The sequence below is a fragment of the Hirundo rustica genome, chromosome 4, assembly GCF_015227805.2.
Source record: "Hirundo rustica isolate bHirRus1 chromosome 4, bHirRus1.pri.v3, whole genome shotgun sequence".
NCBI classification, from domain to species: Eukaryota; Metazoa; Chordata; class Aves; order Passeriformes; family Hirundinidae; genus Hirundo; species Hirundo rustica.
The window spans coordinates 38006893-38030502 of NC_053453.1; the positions used below are offsets into that span (position 1 = coordinate 38006893).

At 40.2% G+C, this 23610-nt stretch overlaps 1 protein-coding gene across 9 annotated transcripts in view; it reads right to left on the reverse strand.

Annotated features, from left to right (window-relative positions):
* The window catches only part of KCNC2 (potassium voltage-gated channel subfamily C member 2), a 108729-nt gene that overhangs the window by 40936 nt on the left and 44183 nt on the right, over nt 1-23610 (reverse strand). The gene's annotated exons all lie outside the window — the stretch shown is intronic.

Here is a 23610-nt window from a genome sequence, read left to right on the forward strand (position 1 = left end):
GAGGCCTTCAAATGAAAGATGGACAGCTAAAGCTGCACCTTTTTCATTGTACTTCACACCGCTTCCAGCATCTAAGACAACACCTTAGACGTTGACTTGCCTTAGCTGTACAACTGGAGATGGGACAGAGAGAAATACTTTTTTTCCTTGTTAATGAAATTCAGTAAAGCCTTCATTTGCATCAAACTGCCTTTTCATTGATGAATAAAGAGGGAAGATTTAAAAAATCCAGCTCAAACAGCTTATTCCAGAAATGGAAAGTGATAGCATATGTACACATATAATCACATGGGAAATAATAATAGTATGTCCCAGTGCACTGCATAGCATAAGAAAGCTAACTGCCTAAGGGATATGTCAAGAATGATTTATTTGTATACAGGGTTCTCTTTCCACGTGTCACCACCTGATTTCTTCAACAGAATTGCCAAACCTTGGTGGAAAATAGCTATAGCTTCTTTTCCTTATCTCATCATTTGAAAATAATTTCAATAGTCCTTTAAGAGAAATAAAGGATCTTCCTCAGCAGCTGAAAAGTTGGAGGGAGCTGTTTAAACTACTTTGTTTCTAACTTTTATTCACACATATAGTATGATAAAATGTTTAGATTCTACTAAAAATACCAGTATTTTTATCTGAAAACCACATTGTTAATTCAGAAATTCATGGAGGGCTTTTTCTTTCTCTTCCTGTAGATGTTACATGAAAGTCATGTGACTTTCTGTCTCAATATTTTCCAGCTTTTGCAATGTGATTGTTTTGCTTCTGTATATCCATTATATTATTTCAAACCAGTCAGACATACGGTTTGTCAAAAAGTTATAATCTTCTCAAAAGTCTACTCTCTCCTTACTATCTTCTTTTACTTCTTTGTTTCTCTCATCCTCCATTGCAACTTCCCTGAAAAGTTTAAAGGAACCAGAATCTACTGGACAAGGAATTGAAAAACAGACAACATAAGGAGAAGTAACATCTGGCTCTCCCTGTAATAATTCCTTCTGGAAGAGGGTGGTTAGTCAGAACTTTGACAAAGATTTATCAATACTATCTGCAGTAGGAATTTTATCCAAGGCACAGGAGCGAGGTGCTTATGAAACAATGGTACTTCATTCAGTTGTCTGACAGATGAGTGAATACTGTGTTTTCAAATGTCCAGTAGCATTAACACTTGAAATTGTCAGAATTATTCCAAAGGCATTGCTCCTGAAAAGTGTTCCCACTACATCTTCCTGTGTTATACGAGCCACCAAAGCCCTTAACACCACAATCCTGCTTCTAATTTCTAGACTTACTGAAATTTTGAAAAACATACAAGTCCTCACCAGATTTCCAGGTGATTTTTAATGATCAGTGAGCTTTAACTTTGGCCTGGCAAAGTTTGAGAAAAATTAACAAAAGCATTATGAAGCAAGACCACCTATCACATAAAAGTGATGAGATGGTATATCACTGGTGAAACCGAACAGCAAGAAGTCAGTCTTAACACATTCAAAAGAATGAGGCCTGTAAAAAACCACATCTGTTAATAGCATTGAATAAAATAGTTGACAAATGCACTAAACAGCTTTGTTTTCACTGACTTCTTGTTACTTTTGGGGAAATGAGGACAGAAATTATACACAGTCTCATAAAATGACATAACATTGATCACATGCTGATCTAGTCAATATAGATGAATAGAAATGTTCAATTCTTAATATCACACAGCATTTTTAAACAGACTGCATTTGGTATTCTTGTTGATGATCTGCCTAGATTGTGCCAGAGATACAAGCAAACTATTGCTATGGTTTCCTTAACAGAATCAAAATTTTAATCAAAGGAGTTTGAGGTCAATAGGAAAGATAAAATTTGATGAGGTGAGATGCACATGTATCCAAGTCAAAGGGGAGGAGCAATAGCGCTCCTCTGTGAAGTGAGACAGGAGTTACAGTCCAAGTGTATGCAGTGAGCACACAAGGTACGTGCTACAGCACAGAGCATAGCTTATCCACGTGGGAGCTACAGAGTTTCTGATTCCCAGAACAGAATCTAAAGGCTTGTTCAGCAAGGGAGGAGGTGTGATTTACCAGAAAATCTAAAGCAAAACAGAGCAGGACACCATTATGGCATTATTCAGGGAGGCAGTGCTGCAACACTGCTCCCTGGGTGTGAAATGTATTGAAAGTTAGAAGTGAGAATCTCTGTACAAGCACCCACACTCAAAGTACTTCTAACATATATGACACATTGTGATTAGGCAGTCACATATTTATTAATGTAGTAACTATTATTGCCATTCTTCATGCTACACCACAGAAGAGAAATCAAAGAAATCAAACTGAACAGCCATTCAGGTTTACTGATGAGCTAAAGTTGCATAGGCTAAAGGATTTCAGTTTCCCTACAGAAAAAAATTCTGCGTTCATTTTTCATCAGCCAATTTGCATAAACAAAAAAAGCGTAAACAATAATCATGCATTTTATCTTCAAAATATTGTGGCCATGAGCTTGTCTTGCAAATTTCATAACATGAGTTATTTTTTCCCCATATTAAATAAACGAGACAGGGATGACTATGCATTGTATAAATTACTCTAGATAAACCTCTAGAACAAACTAAATGTTCTGAGCTAATGCTTTTTAATCACAGGCCTGCATCAGCAACTAGGAAAAGTCACCCAGCTGGAGATAATGACCAGGATAGGTGTCAGGAGACAGTCCCCAAAAGTCACCTTGCTTCTTGGATTGCAGAGGCTGAGCTGAAGACAGGGAGAAAACCTTACCCAAGCCCCTTAAAAATGCGTCAGATGCTGAGACCAGCATCTGTTTATTTCTGCCAGGTTCCTGATGCTATGCAGCCTCACAACAATCAGGCTGGGGTATGTTTTGCCTCCCTTCTATATGCCCAAATAACCAGAACAAGTTAGCTGAAAGCTTGAAAATAAAATAGATGCATGCAGCTCTCATAAATATGAGAACATCACAAAGATTATGCCAAGGGCCAGCATTATAAATGCACCATAGTCCGGATGCAATCAGGCACAGGTTTGCTTTATTCAAAACTGAAATGTCACCACACCATGCAAATGTGGATTTATGATGAAGAGAGAGGTGACATGTGCAGCATTAGTTATGCTTAATAAGTCATATACCACTCTTCTTAAGCTCTCTTTTTAAGAAGCTTGGAAGAGAGATCTGTTCATCTTGTTATTTGACTGCTACTGAGCAGACATGAAGGATTTGTAAATACTCATAAATACTGCAGTTAAGACTTTCTCTAAATATTCTCATGAACTGCCACCAATTCAGTGGGTACAGAAGGGTTCAGAACCTACACTTCAACTACTACTAAGTTCTTTATCTCTAACCACCAGGACTCATTCAAAAGTAAAGACATGCACACCCAGATGAATACCTAAATGATTTCTAGGCTTTACATTTTGTTTCTTTGTTTTTTAACTTATACTGTCCTTGCACTTTAATGGACTTTTTATTTCCCTGATTGATATGAAATATTTCACATAAGGAAGAACATAAGCCTATATAGAAGAGACATTTCTTCAGAGACAAGCAAATGTACAAATTTTACAATTTTACAACTTCTACTATATAGGAACTTGTAAATTAATATGTCATATTTGTAAAGTGCTTGTGAAAATAAAAGGAGCAAATGGGCAATTTTTAAGAAGATCCTTGTAAAAATAGCCTCATTCAGAAAAAGCAAAGTAAAAACCTCAATAAATTACTTAATGCATATCCTAAATACATGAAATCCAAGGATTCCTACCTTCTGCTATTAAATCATTTGTGGTAGTACTGAGCCTTCAATTGCAATGACAGCAGAATTTCACAAACTCCGAAGTGACAAGTCCTGCCCCAAGAGCTTTTAGCATAATTCAAATCCAATAAATCAGTAATGGTTTAATTACTTCAAAATTTTAGATTAATATATCTATTTGATCTAAGCATACGACAAATTTCTGAAAAAGTTTAGAGAAAATGCTATTTAGCTAATTCATTATAAAAATATAGCTGTGTGTACAGTTGTTTCCACTTGCATCAACTTGGATAGCCAACAAGCCTTAATTACTTGCAGTTTTCACAGAGCATGATTTGTAGGAACATTGGAATCATTTTACATTACAACAATTAATCTGTTAAGCCCTGTAGATGTATGCTTAAAAAGTACACCGTTGTCTACTACTCAAGCAGAATAGAAGGAGATTGCATGGACTATGTGAAATTAAAACAGTTACACAGTACTTGATTCTTTCTCTCTCTTTAAATTACACCAAAATTACATATAAATATATACACATTATAATTTATGTGTTATAAATGAATATATGCATTACATAGAATTTATACAGACACAACCACTGACTCATTGATAAAGACAACATTCCTTCCACTTTCAATGAGCTAACATATTCAAAAACAAGAATGTGGGTTCTCCATGCTCATTCTGAAAACATATTCCTAGACCATGTTTACATGAAGGTTAGCACTGTGGAAACTTGCCTTCCTCACAGCTACTTAAAAGTAGACTTTCTCTGCAGTCAGGTAAAGCAAGACTTTAGCAGTACTCTGACACAGCATTTAACCAACAGGTCCTGCCAACCAGTTTCTTCCTTCTTATCCTCATACCTCATCAGTAAAATGATACTAGAAGAGTAAATCTGGAAGGACTATTCTCTCCTTTATTTTTAAAATTTCATGTGGAGTCCAAAGAGAGGACAATTAGCATACATAGCATAGGGCAGGCATTAATGATTAAATGTAGATGCCTGAACTGTAGATATCTGAATCTAGGTTGTCTTTATAGAGAGTGGAGAGAAATAAGCATTCTTGGAGGATGCAGTATCTCAGCCCAAAGATTTTTCTCTGCCTTTTCAGAATGGTCCCAGAACACGTAAACTGTTTGACACACTCAGTTCTATAGAGAAAAGTTGGGAGAAGTGGGAAGCTTTGCTGGAGATGTCCTTTCTCTGTATGTGAAAGGTACGTAAAGACACGTGCAAGAAGAAGCTGACATGAAGGAACAAACAAAAGCAGTTCCAGGAAAATATTTACACCCATAGCAACACCACAAAGGGCAAAGCACAATCTAAGACCAGAAGAGTGGTTTCACTTCAGCAGCTGCAGAGGTTCTCGGTCTCCTCAAAGGAAAAATGTAATATGAAAACCAGTAACCATGAGGCAATATACCTGCTAGAAGGAATTATGAGGATTATGGATGATAAAGAAATTGGGCCCATTAGCATTTCCTTCCATGTCTTAGTAGATGGACCTTTTGGACATTACTGTGTTCCAGACACGATAAGATGAGCCAAATAAGGAGAGTGATTCCATAACACTCCTCCCACCAAGTAATAAAGCCAGGAAGTATTTTGCCTTTTCACCCTGCCTCAGAATTACCCTATGCCACCACAACATCTGAGTGACAGGCACTTTGATGGTTGATATAAACATCAGTTTCCTTATTTTTATGAATTGTGTTGTCAAGAGATGATCTTGTGCAATTTGTACGCTAAGGTTACAACTTTTGATCTTTAATTTTTTTTGTGAATTCTGTGAGTTCTCACTTGCCATTGGACCCATGCCATAAACTTCACTGCTGGCCTTGAACTTCTCTCAAGCCACTGGGCTAACCAGCTTTCATCTGGAAGCTTCTTTGCTTGATGAGAGTCAAAATAAAAAAAAATCAATAGACATTTTAATAAATCACGAATCTTAAAAATTAATTTATTGAAACTTAACTTTATTCGTTTAGCATGACCAATTCAAACAGGAACATAGGCAGACATTGTGCATTATGATTCAGGATGAAATGCTCGAAATCAGTAGGAAACTATTCCATGGTTTCCACACTGATTTATTTTAGTCTGCAAACAAATGTCTGAAGGTCAGTTATAGTTTTCTTATGCTAGTGAGAAGAGGGGAAGTACACATGGAAGCTCAGTTACCTAGTTTAATTCCTGGTTGGATACACCACATGGCTATTTCAAGAAGAAATAGAAACACTTGTTGTTAAAACATGGAAGTGCTCATAGTCCCATTTTTTTTCCACAGCACTTGGGCAAGGAGAGGAAATTATTTTGCCCACAGACTAAAAACATTGCCACTAAACTCAACTAAGATTACTTAGACTATGTGTGTTTTCTTAGTGTTTTTTCTCCCTGGACAATGAAATAGTTGGACCCATACAAACCCATTTTCCTAATGATGCTTACCAAAAATATCAGCAGAGTCAAAACAGACATTTGCATGGGCTATAAAATTATCATTGAACTATTTTTCTAAACTGATTGTATATATTTTTGCCGCATCAACTCCTACATCTCTTTACACTGTCTGACTGATAACTTGGTTTTGCACTAGTCCTTCACTCCAAAAGCACTAATTTTTCAAAAGATTTGAGACTGTATGAGCCTGCAGAGAGATGGACACCTATGCTAATAAATACTCAATGAAATAGTTCCTAGAAATTTGTCTTTAAAGTGCTTTCTCTAGGAACAAAAGCAGCTGAAATTAAAATTATAAAGTCTGCATTCATACACCTTTAAGAGGTCTTTTAAATTCAGTTTCAATGTTTAGATGTGAAATCTGTCATGGTATCTGCATAGTCTCTAGGCTCATTTCAGGGTAAACTAAGTATTTGGCATGGCAGACAGCCTCAGAAATATTAAGATGGTTATTTGCACATGACATTTACAGCTCATTAAATAAAATTTACAAAAGAGACAGAAAGTCACAGCTTCCATGTACAGCCCAAGCCTGAGCCCTGGAGGAGAATTTCTGCTAAAAGTAGCACTATGCTGCCTGTTCTTGTTTTCTTATTAGAAAGATTTTCTAGCTAGCAGAAATCCCCAGCCATCATGTGTTTTTACTTTAAGCTCAGGTTTTCACAGGCAACATCTCGCTTTGAGTCTAACTATAGCCAAGGGTTGCCTTCCTTGTGTTCTAGTCAATCTTTGATTATTTACCAGAAAGTTGCAAGCAGCATCTTTCCTCCAGCACTTACTGTCCTTATGCAGTGTAGACAATTAACATTTGTTTAAGGGACTTCAAGAGAGCACTCAATTGTCCCCTTTTGCAGTAGACTACAGCTCAACTAAATATCAGCCCTCAGGAAAGCTTCATAAAAGTAAATCTTAACTAAAACTTTTTCAAAAGAAAAAAAAATCATCTAGTTTGATTTACAGTGTTTTAAAGGACTCTTTCCCATCTGAATAAAAGGCCCCTTCACACCATGTGGCTGAAGGTGGAGCTGGGAATTTTTCTACAAATGGGGGTCCAGAAATTTCCTTTGACTCTTCCTGAAACTGTGGTCAAGATCCAGACACAGAATGTTTCTCCCTTTTTCCTCCTCTGGAAGGTTTCCCCATGAAGGAAAGCCAGTGTTAAATAAAGGAGGGAAGTGGCTGCAGAGAGGATTAGCAGCAGCTGGAATGACTAGTATCTAACAGGCTGCTGAAAAGCCATGGGGAAAAGCCTAATTGCAGCAAATAGGCTTCATTTTTAATGAGCAGGGTCTAAACTTCAGGAGTAAAACATGTCAAGTTCTTCCAGTTAAGGAGTCATGTGCACACCCAAGTGACTGACCTTCTAGCCTGGATGGGTCTGCTGATAGGGTTGTACTAGGGAACAGGAAGGATTTGGGTCAAAGAACCTGAAGTACCACAACAGCCAAGCTCAAATCAGGAGTAGAAAAGTAGATACTAAAGGTTACATTTTTCACAGTGTAAATCCAGGTAGAGCTAATACATACCCTTGGCTGTTTGAATAGAAATCTGGTTGCACAACATATAAGGAAAAAACCCCGTACATTAGGAGAAACACAAATACTTTTGTCAAACATCATTCTGAACTAGGTATGCCTTCAGGAAAGCAATATGCTGGATGAGGAATGCTAAATGAGGAACAAAGAACAGAATTAGTCTTTTACAGTCTGAAGAGAGGCAGCATTTCAGGAAGGAGATTTGTAAACTCTTTCCATGGACAGTGGTGAGAGTACAGACACTAGCCAAATACAGACAATTAATGTTTAGATGGATTAGGCCAGGCAAAGAGTATGGTTTTTTTATTGACCATTTCCACCACCAGTAGGAAAAGTAACACATGTCAGTGACTCACATGCTCAATACCGAACAACTTATACCACTGCAGGAAGAACTTGTGCATGGTCCCCAACCACAAGCTATGTAATATGAGAAATTAGGAATTAAATATTACAAGAGAAATTTCCACTTAGTTTTATTTCTATCCTGTGTGTATGTGCATCATCATTACATCATCATCATCACCACTATCCCAAAGAGATTTACAAGAGGTTTATATATGTGACATTCCAATGAACACTTGTTTATTTGCCAAATAGCTCCCAAAATATGTAGTGAGGGTAGAACATGAATTATAAGAAGGTCTAAAGGACAAAAAAAGTAAGCACGTTTTTGTTTTTGTTTTGTTTTTGTTTTTCCCCCTGGGAAGCACAACTAAAATTTTGAGAATTCCATCTACCTGACCAAGCACTGTTTCCCACTCAAGTAGAGACTCTAATACAAAGCCTGTTTATGCTTAGCCTACTGGTTAGGTACAACTACATCACATCATGTACCGGACTCCACTGGGACCTACTCAAAGTGAGCAGAGGACTTTCTCAGGATAGTTCTTTCTGAAAGGTTTCATGGGTTTCAGAGGTACTGTAAAAAATTTGTTTCCCAAGATGAATCTTCACCCTGGGAGATCCAGGAGTAACTCCCTTCAGAAGCCAAGCTGCCGGAACTTCAAAAAAGCCAGACACATCATGTTTCCCCATGAGGCTAACAGAAACATGGTGAAATCACTGGCTCTCCAGCATAGGTAACAACCATATTTACTGAGATAGCATCAAATGTTGTTCAATCCATTAGGAATAAAAAGGAAGAAAGACAATTGAAAGCTCAGATGTCTTTCAAGCTCAGTGTGAATTTGTTATTGTAGTTCTGAAAGAGTAGGCGAAAGATGTTTTACAAGCCTGACATAAATTGTTAAGAATAATCCTACTACCACTCATAAAAAAAATTCTTGCATTCTATTTCCATGTCACCCAGAATCCATCCAGTCACCCAGATATCTGCCTCTTAATATTTGTGTTTAAATAGTGGGGGGGAAAAGAGCTTCATGAGAAAGCTGAAAATCTTCCCCGATAGATTTCTTCTAAATTTCTCTAGGGATACATCAAAAAACGAAACTACAGGCAACTGCCTATGAGTTTAGTTTACCATTCAGTTAATTTTCCATGCATATTCATACCAGATGATGCATATGGTGTTTCAAATCTTTCTGTCTCAATAGCCATCTAGAGTTTTATGTAACACAATATAAAATCAGTGTGGTGTAACCTACACTTCATAACTACGATTTTTAAGGACAGGGTCTCTAGAAAGTATTTTAACTTGCCTGATTTTCCATTTAAGTCATTGCTTTCAAAAGAAAATCCACATAAGAAACTACATATGACTAGCTAATAAAAACTGTTCTAGTCAGACAAAGACCTTTATGTGAAAACAAAGATTTTTATGTGCAAATAATTTATCTTTTTTCAGGAACTATAGCTTTTCAAAATCTCATTTTGAAAAGTCAACTTGAAGTTCACTTATTATTGTTCTTTGCCAAAGTCACTAATAAATGGGACAGAAAAAAATTTTAAAGTCAAAGTTTGAGGAAGTGTCCTGGGGTGACTGTGTATCCCCAATCGGAGGGCAAGCGCGGTTTGTTTTTCCCCAGGAAAACTCTGCTCATCGGAGTGACCTTGAAGCGGGGGAGCTGGAACACGGCAAGACGAAAGAAGCTCTGTTGTTTTTCCCCGGCAGTTAGTTAGTTGAGTGCTAGCGTAGTTAGACGCTGTAGAATAGCTGAAGCTTTTTGCCTTTTTTTCTTTTTCTTTTTTTGTCCTTTTTTCCTTCCTTTTTGCTTTTTTTGTCCTCTCCTCGGAACTGTTCCAACCTCTCCGGACTAAGGACCTGGGGAAGCACCGGGGGGCCTCCACAGGGGACCCACTCCACCAAGACCAGCCCTGCACATCTCCTTTTCTCCCAACGCCAGTGGAGACGGAGCGGTGGAGCACAGTGACAACCCTCAAGGAGACTTTCTTTAAGTTTGTTATCCCTCCGTAAGCGGCACGAAGATCTTGTCATCGGGTATTGTGCTGGGAGTGCTTTGCCTGTTTAATAAACAGGTTTTTTCCACTTCTCTCTGAGGAAATCTTTTTTCCCGAACCGGTTGGAGGAGGGGAGGGGGGCCCCATGGGAGGGTTTCTCCCAAAATCTGCCTGAAACCACCACAAACGTATTGGTGCCCAACGTGGGGCTCGAGAGAGTGGAAAAACCCTGTACTGATTAGTATTTAGCAGTCGGTAACTATGCTGTTTGACCTCATGTCTCTTGGGGTGGGGGCCTTGCTGTGTTTTGGATCCTTAGGCTTCTTTGAGGTCTTAATACCTTTGTGGTCCTTAGGTTTATTTGCATATCCAGAGATAGCCCCAATATTGTCATTAATACGCAGTTTTTACAGCAGAGGGACACGGATTAGAGTAGCTATTGGCCTTGGTTTAATCATAATCATTTGTAGGAAGTTTATAAAGGTGCTGAGATCTTTTCCTACTATGTATGGGTCATGGTTATGGTTATTCACCCTGTTTGTGGGAGGGGGAGCAGAGGATGAAGCGTTGCAGTCTTTCGTTTCCTTCTTCTCCTCTGAATCGGTTAAATCATTGCTGGAGAATGTTGAGTTTCCCCTGAGTGTTAGAGACCATCTTTCTGGTATGTCATCTGGTAAGCCTCCTCTATACGGTCTGCAGCTTCTCTAGAATATGGGCTGAGATTTCTAGAGGGGCTGATAAAACTCCTGACCCAGGCAGAGGAAATCCTGAGTGGTGTGGAGAATGGGAGGATACGGGCCAACTCCTCAAGGAATTCTCTGACCCTGTAGTCTGGGATTTTCCACGGGAACAAATTCAGAATCCAGTGGAGCTGGGGAAATACCTGAAAGAGAGGTACCATGATGGCTCTAAGGGGGAAAAGATGGCTGCAGTAAGCTGGGCCCTGGCATATGCTTATCGCACATTGCTAGAGACTGTAGGGCAGCAGACAGAGGGGGCAGGGGGGAAGGGATACAAATCAACAGCCACCCCAGTCACTCAGGTTACAGCCAACACCCCAGTTATGAAGCCAGCAGCTAGACTAGAACCTGAGCCTGAGTTGGCAGCTAAGCCAGACAGTAAGCCTAAGCCCCTGGCAGTTGCTCCGGCAAAGAAGCACACAGTCAAAACCGATCGACCAGTGGACGATGATGACCCAAGAGAAGGACCTTCACCAAAATCAGAAGCCAAAGCTTCTAGCACAGGATCAGAAGCAAATATTGATTCATTTTCCCTGAAGGACCTTCGGGGCCTAAGAAAAGATTACCGGCGACAACCTGATGAATCTATAATTAGTTGGTTAGTCCGTCTTTGGGATGCTGCAGCCGAGGCTACAATTCTGGACGGCACTGAAGCGAGGCATCTGGGATCCCTGTCACATGATCCAGTCATCGACCAGGAGATGATGAGAGAGGCTAGTCCTTGCAGTCTCTGGATACGGGTCCTAGGAAGTGTGGCAGAAAGATACTTGTGTGCAGATGATCTCTATATGCAGCAAACCCCATGGAAGACCATAGAACAAGGGATTCAACGCTTGAGAGAAATGGCAGTGGCAGAGATGGTTTTCTCAGATGATATAAACACTAGGAACCCAGACTTGGTATCATGTACATCTGTGATGTGGCGAAAACTTATACGACTCGGGCCATTAGAATACGCTTCTGCTTTAGCAGTAATGAAGCGGGAGGACATGGAGGAGACGGTGCTTGATATGGCAAAGAAGCTCCGAGCATATGCAGATGCTGTGCATGGCCCAACACACGCCAGAATCGCAGCTGTGGAAACACGTCTACAGAAACTAGAGGATAAGATAGATGAAAATCATAAGAAACTCAGGGAGGAGATTAGAGAGGACCTTCTCCAAATCTCAGCAGTACAGATCAGAGGTTCCGGTACCCAACGTAGACGCTCCCTGGCTAGGGAGAGAGGATACACTCCACGTGCTGAGCTGTGGTTCTTCCTGCGGGATTGCGGAGAAAATATGAATAGATGGGATGGAAAATCTACGGCTGCCCTGGCACAACGGGTGCATGAATTGAAGGAAGTCAAGACTCAAAGAGGGAGTTCCACCAAAAGGGAAGCGGCTCCAGTTTCCCGTAGCCGAACTGCCAGGTATGACGATGATGACATGTCCGACCCCCTTGAAGGAACCTCTAAGACATATGCTCAAGGAAAGAAGGATAACCAGGTTTAGAGGGGCCCTGCCTTTAGCCAGGTAGAGGCTAGGGAAAACCGTGTATTTTGGACTGCATGGATTCGTTGGCCTGGCACATACCACAAAAATACAAGGCCTTGGTTGATACTGGTGCGCAGTGCACATTAATGTCATCAAGACATGTAGGGGCAGAATCTGTCTCTATCGCTGGCGTGACAGGGGGATCACAAGATTTTACTTTGGTGGAAGCAGATGTGAGCCTAACTGGAAAGGAGTGGGAGAAACACCGTATTGTGACTGGGCCAGAGGCCCCATGCATTTTGGGTATAGATTACCTCTGAAGGGGGTATTTCAAAGACCCAAAAGGACTCAGGTGGGCATTCGGGATAGCGGCTGTAGTAACAGAGGGCATCTGGCAATTGAACACCTTGCCTGGACTGTCTGAGAATCCATCTGCAGTAGGACTCCTGAAAGTACAAGAGCAACGGGTACCAATTGCCACTTCTATAGTGCACCGCCGACAGTATAGGACAACTCGAGATGCTGTGATTCCCATCCATAAGATGATTCAAGAGCTGGAGAGCCAAGGGGTGGTTAGTAAAACCCACTCACCCTTCAACAGCCCCATCTGGCCTGTGCGTAAATCTGAAGGAGAATGGAGATTGACTGTGGACTACCGTGCATTGAATGAGGTGACACCGCCACTGAGTGCTGCCGTGCCAGACATGTTGGAGCTCCAGTACGAGCTGGAGTCCAAGGCAGCAAAATGGTATGCCACGATTAATATTGCCAATGCATTTTTATCCATTCCTTTGGCAGCAGAATGCAGGCCTCAGTTTGCCTTCACATGGAGGGGAGTGCAGTACACCTGGAACCGATTGCCCCAGGAGTAGAAACACAGCCCCACCATCTGCCATGGACTGATACAGACTGCACTAGAAAAGGGTGAGGCTCTGGAGCACCTACAGTATATTGATGACATCATTGTGTGGGGGAACACAGCAGCAGAAGTGTTTGAGAAGGGAAAGAAAATCATCCAGATCCTCCTGGAAGCTGGTTTCGCTATCAAGAAGAGTAAAGTTAAGGGACCAGCTCATGAGATCCAGTTCCTGGGAGTAAAGTGGCAAGATGGATGGCGGCAGATTCCCACTGAGGTCATCAACAAGATTACAGCGATGTCCCCACCAACCAATAAGAAGGAGACGCAAGCTTTCCTAGGTGCTATAGGTTTCTGGAGGATGCATATTCCCGAGTATAGTCAGATTGTGAGCCCTCTTTACCTGGTCACCCGCAAAAAGAATGATTTCCACTGGGGCCCTGAGCAGCAACAAGCTTTTGCCCAGATCAAGCAGGAGATCGCTCATGCAGTGGCCCTTAGCCCAGTCAGGACGGGACCAGATGTGAAGAACGTGCTCTACTCAGCAGCCGGGAACAATGGCCTGTCCTGGAGCCTTTGGCAGAAGGTGCCTGGGGAGACTCGGGGCCGACCACTGGGATTCTGGAGCCGAAGCTACAGAGGGTCTGAAGCCAATTACACCCCAACTGAGAAGGAAATCTTAGCAGCCTATGAAGGAGTTCAAGCCACTTCGGAGGTGATTGGTACAGAGACGCAACTTCTCCTGGCACCCCGACTGCCTGTGCTAGAGTGGATGTTCAAAGGGGAGGTTCCCTCCACCCATCATGCCACTGATGCCACATGGAGCAAGTGGATTGCTCTTATTACGCAGCGCGCCCGTATGGGTAAACTGAATTGCCCTGGGATTTTGGAAATAATTACCAATTGGCCTGAGGGTGAAAACTTTGGCCTCACAGATGAAGAACAAGAGCAAGTGACACGGGCTGAAGAGGCTCCACCATACAACCAATTGCCAGCAGAGGAGACGCATTATGCCCTTTTCACTGACGGTTCCTGTCGTATTGTAGGGATGAACCGGAAGTGGAAAGCAGCCGTATGGAGCCCCACACGACAGGTTGCTGAGGCCACTGAAGGAGAGGGTGGATCAAGTCAACTTGCAGAACTCAAGGCTGTTCAACTGGCCTTAGATATTGCTGAAAGAGAGGGGTGGCCGAGGCTCTACCTCTATACCGATTCCTGGATGGTAGCCAATGCTCTGTGGGGATGGCTGAGGAGGTGGAAAGAGGCTAATTGGCAGCGTGGAGGGAAACCAATTTGGGCTGCTAAGGAGTGGAAAGACATTGCTACCAGGGTGGAGAGACTACCTGTGAAAGTTCGCCACGTAGATGCCCACATCCCCAAGAGTAGAGCTAATGAGGAGCATCGAAACAACGAGCAGGTAGATCGGGCAGCAAAAATAGAAGTCTCAAAGATTGATTTAGATTGGGAACACAAGGGAGAGTTGTTTTTAGCTCGATGGGCCCATGATGCCTCAGGCCATCAGGGCAGAGATGCCACCTATAAGTGGGCCCGAGACCGAGGGGTGGATCTAACCATGGACAGTATTTCTCAGGTTATCCATGACTGTGAGACGTGTGCTGCCATCAAGCAGGCCAAGCGGGTGAAGCCACTATGGTATGGCGGGCGATGGTCCAAGTATAAGTACGGGGAAGCCTGGCAGATTGACTACATCACCCTTCCCCAAACCCGCCAAGGCAAGCGCTACGTGCTCACAATGGTGGAAGCCACCACTGGATGGCTGGAGACCTACCCTGTGCCCCATGCTACTGCCCGAAACACCATCCTGGGCCTTGAAAAGCAAGTTCTGTGGAGGCATGGTACCCCCGAGAGAATTGAGTCAGACAACGGGACTCATTTCAAGAACAGCCTTATTAACACCTGGGCTAGGGAACATGGCATTGAGTGGGTGTACCATATTCCCTACCATGCACCTGCTGCAGGCAAAGTGGAGAGGCACAATGCATTGTTAAAAACCCAGTTGAAAGCATTGGGTGGGGGATCTTTCAAGAATTGGGAGCAGCATTTGGCAAAGGCCACCTGGTTGGTCAACACCCGAGGCTCCACCAACCGAGCAGGCCCTGCCCAGGCTGAGCCTCTGCATACAATAGATGGAGATAAAGTCCCAGTGGTGCATGCCAGAGGTCTGTTAGGGAAGACAGTGTGGATCAAGTCTGCCTCAAGTTCAGACAAACCCATTCGTGGGGTTGTCTTTGCTCAGGGACCAGGTTGCACATGGTGGATAATGCAGAAAGATGGAACAACACGATGTGTACCTCAGGGAGATCTGACTGTTGGGTGAGAATCATTTACAAACATCACTGTCTGCTGAATGCTATTGCCATTGTCTGTACATTAAACCACGCAGAATGAAATAGAAGGAAATGTGTAAGTGAGAGGGTATGTGTTAAGTGTTGAAAATATGAGCAAGTGTTGAAGGTATGAGTAAGTGAGAGAGGAATCCTGCTGCCCTGCAGCCTGGGGCCTGGATTCAGTGGCTCAGTGTGGAACGTGACAGGAGCATGATGGGTATTGCTTGTATTCTTTTTTTTTGTGGGGAGAATGGATGGAAGTTTTATGTGGAATATATATTGGTTCTGTCTGTAAGTCAACGATATGGGGATAAGGGGTGGAAGATGTCCTGGGGTGACTGTGTATCCCCAATCGTCTGTTGGGTGCAGGGGGGAGGGCAAGCGCGGTTTGTTTTTCCCCAGGAAAACTCTGCTCATCGGAGTGACCTTGAAGCGGGGGAGCTGGAACACGGCAAGACGAAAGAAGCTCTGTTGTTTTTTTTTTGCCCCGGCAGTTAGTTAGTTTAGTGCTAGCGTAGTTAGACGCTGTAGAATAGCTGAAGCTTTTTGCCTTTTTTTCTTTTTCTTTTTTTGTCCTTTTTTCCTTCCTTTTTGCTTTTTTTGTCCTCTCCTCGGAACTGTTCCAACCTCTCCGGACTAAGGACCTGGGAAAGCACCGGGGGGCCTCCACAGGGGACCCACCCCACCAAGACCAGCCCTGCACATCTCCTTTTCTCCCAACGTCAGCGGGGACGGAGTGGTGGAGCACAGTGACGACCCTCAAGGAGACTTTCTTTAAGTTTGTTATCCCTCCGTAAGCGGCACGAAGCTCTTGTCATCGGGTATTGTGCTGGGAGTGCTTTGCCTGTTTAATAAACAGGTTTTTTCCACTTCTCTCTGAGGAAATCTTTTTTCCCGAACCGGTTGGAGGAGGGGAGGGGGGCCCCATGGGAGGGTTTCTCCCAAAATCTGCCTGAAACCACCACAGGAATTTAATTTTTTATTATCCCAATTTTTAAGACATCTATGTCTTCTGCACAGTTAGATTTAAGTAAGAAGAAAGTAAATCATTTATTTCAACTAATTTTTACATAAATGAAACGAATGTCCACAGTTCTAAGAGTGGAAGGAACAGAGACAATTAAATATTGTAATTTATTAAAGGCTACTACTTATACTGTTATTCTTTATTTGATTCTGATTTAGTTGCAGTGAGCAACTTAGCTCTGATAAGACATCGGCATTTTTGTATCTATGAAGCAACCACTTTTAGCTGGGAAGGACTGTGAAATAGCTTTTGAAGTTGCCATGCAAAAAGTGTAAGAACTAACAAGTAAAGCAGATAAGACATTAATAAAACAAGCAGCTAGGGAAAATCCTCAGATACACTTGATCAATTTTTCTTTAAGAGTTGACAGTGTGGAAATCTACAAAAACTACAGATGTGTAGGGATGCCTTGTGAAGGACTGTGATTAGTGTCTCAACAGATCTAATAATCAAAATCACATCTACTTCCCTCAAAAAAAAAAAAAGATAGGAAAAAAAAAAATTGGAACATTCACTCTGATTACTACCATGAGCCTGGGCCAATTCACTGGACTGATTCATTCCTATCATTCCTATTCTATACCTTGTAAGAGATATGGACTGTATAACCTAAAGCTCATTGAAAGTTACAGCCAGGCATGAGAGATTAATCCTTTCTTGGTATAAAGCTAGAGTATAGAATCATAGAACCATTCAGGTTGGAAAAGACCTCTAAGATAGAGTCCAACCATTAATTTAGTATGGCCAAGTCTACCAACAAACCACATCCTCAAGTGCAACATCTACGCCTGTTTTAAATGCCTCCAGGGAGTGAGATAACTCAATCACCTCACTGGGCCACCTGTTCCAGTGCTTGACAAACCATTCATTGAAAAAATATTTTCCTAATATCCAATCTAAACCTTCTCTGGCACAAGTTGAGGCCATTTCCTCTTGTTCTATCACTGGTTGCCTAGAGAAGAGACCAACTCCCACTTGGCAACAACCTCCTTTCAGGCAGTTGCAGAGAGCTATAAGGTCTCTCCTGATCCTCCTTTTCTCCAGGCTAAACAACTCCAGCTCCCTCAGCCACTCCTCATCAGACTTGAGCTCCAGACCCTTCACCAGGCTCTGCTGCCCTCCTAGGGACTTGCTCCAGCATCTCAATGTCTTTCTTCTGCAGAGGGGACCAAGACTGAACACAGGACTCAAGATGCAACCTCACCAGTGCAGAGTACAGGAGGAAAAGGTGGAATGAATTTGGTTACTACTTGGGTTTGAAATCTGTACTGATTTTCTGTTCAGAAGACCTGGACTTTAAAGGTTGCTCATTCCTCTCTCTTATATAATATCTTGCAAACAAGTCCCTGGAGTTCTTGCAAACTTGAAAAGAAGCACTAGAAAAGTTTCCTTTCTGGATCTCAAATAACTTTCTCCTTTCACCTGTTTCATGCATCCATATTTCTTAGCACAGCAAAACTAGTAAGTGCAATAGTATGTTAGGGATACAATTTTCAAATATACAGTACTTGTCTACCTTAATAAAAGCTTATCATTTAATTAAAAGAAGATTAATCCTGGTACTTCCAGTATTTTTTCCCAGATGAAGAACTAATTTGATTTCAGATTTTTCTTCTCTGTATTTGTTCCCAGAGAGGTTACTCATGGCAAAGACAGTATCTTCCTGAAGACTGATTCTCCACCAGAAAAATACACACTGTATTTAATTTTCTTTTCACCAAGGCACTAAATCCTTAGAGACACTTTAGTAAGTAACATGCATCTGATTAATTCATTATTCACTTATTTTTGGCTGTTTGTTTCATTTGCACAGACTGGGTCTTAAATTTTTTACCATGGGACAATAAATGTTTAAATCCAGAATAAATTTAAAAAAAAAATAAAATAAAACAACAACAACAACAAAAAATGGTATGCTCAATTCTAATGGGATAGTTATTTTATAAAATATAAAGTTGCTTTCCAGTAGAAAAATATGACTAATTGAAGACAATTGTATTGAAGGATATTTACTTTTCACCAACCGCCTCTCATGTGAAATTATACCAGATCCAAATTTCAAAGCCATGTTTTTTCAATCATCTCAACCAAAGTACTTTCAAAGAACTCCAGCTCCCTATTAACCCAAACAAATGATCTCTGGAGAACTCCAAAAGCATTTCCAAAATCAAACAGGTAGGATAGCCATGAAGGACAGACCATCCATTAAAAACCTTAGAAACTTGCAAATGAGCTTTTGGAGTTCAAGTTATCATCATTTCTAAGTTTTACTTTATTTGAAAATATAAAATAGTTTATATTTTTAGAGAACGCCTGAAAATTATTGCTGTTTCACATTTCTGATAGGAATTCCATATTCTTTCAGAGCTGGAATGAATTAAATATAGACTTGTCAAAATGGTCTCTCTTGTGTGATATTAAAATGACATTAATTTCTAGTTTTTCCACAATTTTTTATGACTTGTAAAAGTTATGAATTACAAAAATTAGCCACTCAATAGCTTTATGCTCTAGATAAAAAATTAAGTAGCCTGGTAATCAAGTCCAATAAGATAAATTCTCAGGTTAAAAGAAATTGCAGTTGTTTTCTTCTGGCACATCCACCGGTCTCTGAAAACTCTGCTGCCTTGAATTAGCTAAGATTTTCTATACACCCTTATCATGCTATTTTACAGACATGGAAACAAAAACATACAAAAATATTAAATGACATATTATATCTTCTGCTAGAGCTGCAAATAAGGATCATTCCTGATTCTTATTTCTTTGTTTTACTTATAAACTATTTATTTTTCCTCCTAAAATAATTTTTCATGAAATTTCTTATTTCTCTTTCACTGTTAACATCCCAGTTGACCACTAGCTTTAGCATTTCTCTGTTTAGGGAGACAGGAGTAAAAACCAACAACTATTTTATTTTAAAAAATGAGCTTGAAGTGCAGTAGCCTCATCAAAATCTCACAATTCAGTGATTGGAAGTAAATTGTCTCAGTGTGCAGGGCAATAGAATATGTTATGAACATAAATCTGAATTTTTTATTACAGCTTGAATGTGCAGATTTGACATTATTGTATGTCTTTACTAACTACTAAGTCAGCAACAGCTAGCTCCAGAAGTAATTAGCCCATGTCAAATCTATCAAATTTTACCTACCATGTCTATCTAAAGTATAATCAGTCAATATAAATTTATTTAGACCATTTTGCCTTATCATAAAAATCCTTTACAGTAATACTTCTAACCCGTTTATTGCCTTTATCTTTATGGAAAGTGCTCTGCAAGAAATGCAAATGTCAAAAAGCACTTATTTGAAGCCATTACATTGAATTCCTACTTGACTCTATAAAGACAGTGCAGTGCAGTCATAGGTTTTTTTGAGGTCACATTTAAAAATTGATTAATTTTATTTTGCTGAAGACAAGACCTCAGTCTTCAGATTCAGAACACTTCTACATGTGGCCTTACACCACTGAAACTAAAGGCAAAGACTAGCCTCTTAAAGGAGGTTGGGTGTTCTCACTGAAAACAAAAATGCAATAGTAGTAGTAGTAGTATCATCATCATTATTATATTTTTGCTGTTCTTTTTACTGCTATTTACAGTATAAATCTGTAATACTGATAAGCATATTTTCACCTTCCTTTATATACTCAAGAGAGGGCTTAAACTGTGCCAGGCTTAAAACCTGTATGTGTCTGTATCACGTCAGTCATTTTTCTGGACACATGAAGTGTTAAGACTCTAACTCTACAAATTAGTCTTATGTTTTTTAAAGAAAGATGTTTCTTTTCTGTATGGAACTAAAATCTTTTTCATAGATGAGATTAAATATTGGCTGACAGAGTACTGTTCATGTGTAATTTTTCTTTCAGCATATAAGCATATAAAAATTCTACCCACAGACAAAAAAAAAAAGGTAAATTATGCACCTTTGAGACATTTGAGAACAGTATATTTCTTTGATACACAGGAGAGATCTTTAATAGACCAGATCATTGTAAAAAAAAAAAAAAAAAAAATTGATTGTAAAGGCAAAGCAGCAGTAATGAAACAAAAATTCTGCATTTCTACTCAATACCAAAAGATATAATTTAAGAACTTCATACTTAGATCATCAAACCTCTTAACTGCTAAAGGAGATGCTCCAAAGAAATGAAACTGATTGAGCAATTATAGGCACTATAATGAGGAAGCAGAAGAGAGGAGGAGAATTTGCTTGGGCTGCTTCAACTTTTGCATGCCCTGAATTTTGAAGTGTGCAAGCCTCATGACTTTCTCTCGCAATCACACACAGCAGTAACTCTGAGCATCCCTCTAGGACTTGTGCAACCCTCTGAAGCATCACAGACCTTTTTTGGTGCATGGCACTATTAATAATTATCTCTGAACAATCTTGCAAATAGCAATGTATCTCCAAAACTGACAGCTGAAAATAAGTTATCTGCTGCTATGCACAGACTTTATTAAAACAACTTAACAAATTTCATCTTACAGATCAAGATGACAGGAGCTTACCCTTTTTACTAATCTGATCCTGTTAAGAGTTGCTGGTCAGGTTTTTACCTCCAGCTCAGCATCTGTACTGGGGAGGCTCTCCTCAAATAGCACCTGTGAAAATATTCTCACGAAAGATAACTGAAGCTGAATCAGGAGTAGATTTTTTTTTTTTTTTAATTACAAAATTATAAGCAACTGAACAGAAATTGAATTGCAATGAAAAAATAACAGACGATCTAACTGCAGGCTGCAGCTATGAGTTGTTTTGGTTCCCACTGTGTTCAAAGAAACTGAAATGATTCTTTGTGCTTTGAAAAACTATATAGTGTGCTGGTAAAAGAAAAGAAGGCATTAAAAGAGGCTGCAATAAGAAAATACTGAAAAACGAAAATGAGGCATTGTAAACCAGAACAAGGGGTAGGGCTAATTATCAAACGTATCTGAGTCATATAAATTCTTCAATATTTTGTCTGTCTATTCTATTGTTTTTTTCTAAATGGAAAAATATATATTGCTGGTTTTAAAAGAGGGATGGAAAAGCTCTGAAAATGAGAACTGACATCTAAATTGACTTACAGGAACTGAACTGTAAAAGAAAGACAGAAGAGAGAAACTCTTCCTCCCAAGTAAAAAAAAGTTCTGATCTCATGGATTCTTCAGCTCAATAGTAAATAAGGCTGAGATGGGAGCAAATGAGAGCAAGTATGCTAGTACCTACTCATATCCTTTTTTAATTATAGTTTTCCCTCAAAATCCCCAGTGGATAGTCTCCATGTGGTACAGTAACAGGTGCAATGTGAGAACTAGTCAAGTAACTATTTGGGGTTTTTTTTTCCTTCGTCTGCTCCCTTTCCACTTTTACTCTGGCAAAAGTAAATCATTCATCTTTAGAAAATATTATATGTATTGATGTCATAACCCAAACTCTGATTTTATGGTTCTTGAGAGAAGACAGAATTCCACTCTGTAGGAACATCCATGGAAACAGTAGACATGGAGTTTGGGACAAAAAAAGACGATAAAGCCAGCTTCCAAGTTACTTTCTACAAAAGTTCACTCAAGTATAAATATCACACACAAATACTCTATTTTCTCTCTCAGAATTAAGTACAAATTCTCTCCACAAGCTGTCTATTAAAGAGCATCAACATGATAAACTATCACAACATTATTTTCAACATGCTATGCACAGCTGAAGAGAAGGGATTTGAATAAATATCTGTCTCAGCTTTAATTACAGTGTCATTTCCTCAAAGCTGTAATAAGGTTAATTTCCGCAAAGCAGTTTTCCATTTTTCCCCTTGCTTATTTTATCTCAACAGCAAATGCACAATCAAAAAATCCTTAGAATCAGAACCAAAATGAGTCACATTATAGAAAGATTTAACAAATCCTATGAATCATTTCTCAGGTGAAAATTAAGAGGGAAAAGAATAAGAAGAAAACAAACTCAACACAAAAGAAGAAGCTGTTCCACTGTAACTGTTGGAACAGAACAGGTTTATTTTAAATACTACAAAAGTACTGGAAATATAATTTTTTCTTAACTATAAATGTCACAAAGTCACTTGGAATGAAGGTACTTCTGTCTCTGGCACACAAGGACAGCTAACTATATTAGCAGAATGGTTCATACCGATTCTATATCGGATGTTTCATCCACCTTTTTATCCTAAATCCCTTGCAAATAGCAGGTGAAAAAGGCTTTGAAATAGTCTGCTCACTTTAGGAAGATCTAAATCTGAATCATCAAGCCTATGTTCTGGTTGAAGGTCCTCCTTCAACCAGTACCAACCAGGGAAAACCACTAGAAGTTTGGCTCTTTTCTCACGTCAAGATTAGAGGGTTACATCCCTTGAAACAAACTGAATAAACAAAGACAGTAGAGAATTTGAGGCTGAGCATGAACTTAAGCCCCAAGCTAACATGACTAAAGAGACTTCAAAGCTTCGGCATTACAAACTGCCACAGACTACTGAAAAATGTATCACACCCAGTAAGATGGTGTGGATATGTTTAGTATTAAAGTCAAGTCACCAGCAGAAGAATACAGGTGGTCTTGATGCCTGAAGCTGACTTCTTGAGTTTGGAAAGCAGTAAAAGAGGTTTGCATTAAATACAGAAAAGCTGATTTGTAGCTTTCTGCCTCCTAGCAAAGCCAAAAGAGGAGGAAAAAACCTAGATTTTTCAAGATGGATTAAGAAGAACCAGGAGAAAGGCTTGGCAGTAGAACATAAATAATGCAAGCATGAACAAGGAAGCCTTTGTGTCACTGTTAGAAACAGAGAGGAGGTTAAGGAGGAGTCCAGGGCTGGGGCAGCTGTTTGCTGGTGTGTGTACAGAAATGCCTATAGTGTACAGACTGGACATACTGCGTGTTGATACTGGGTGCTACCTGACTGTGTGGTCCACAGCTCTGCTCCAGAAGGCAGACTCTGCAGATCCTGAGCTGGTGTCCTTGTACTTACAATGCAAAATCTGCTCTCTCAGATAAGGGAGACCAAGTGTGAACTGCAACGAAAAAACATTTCTATTTCTGATGC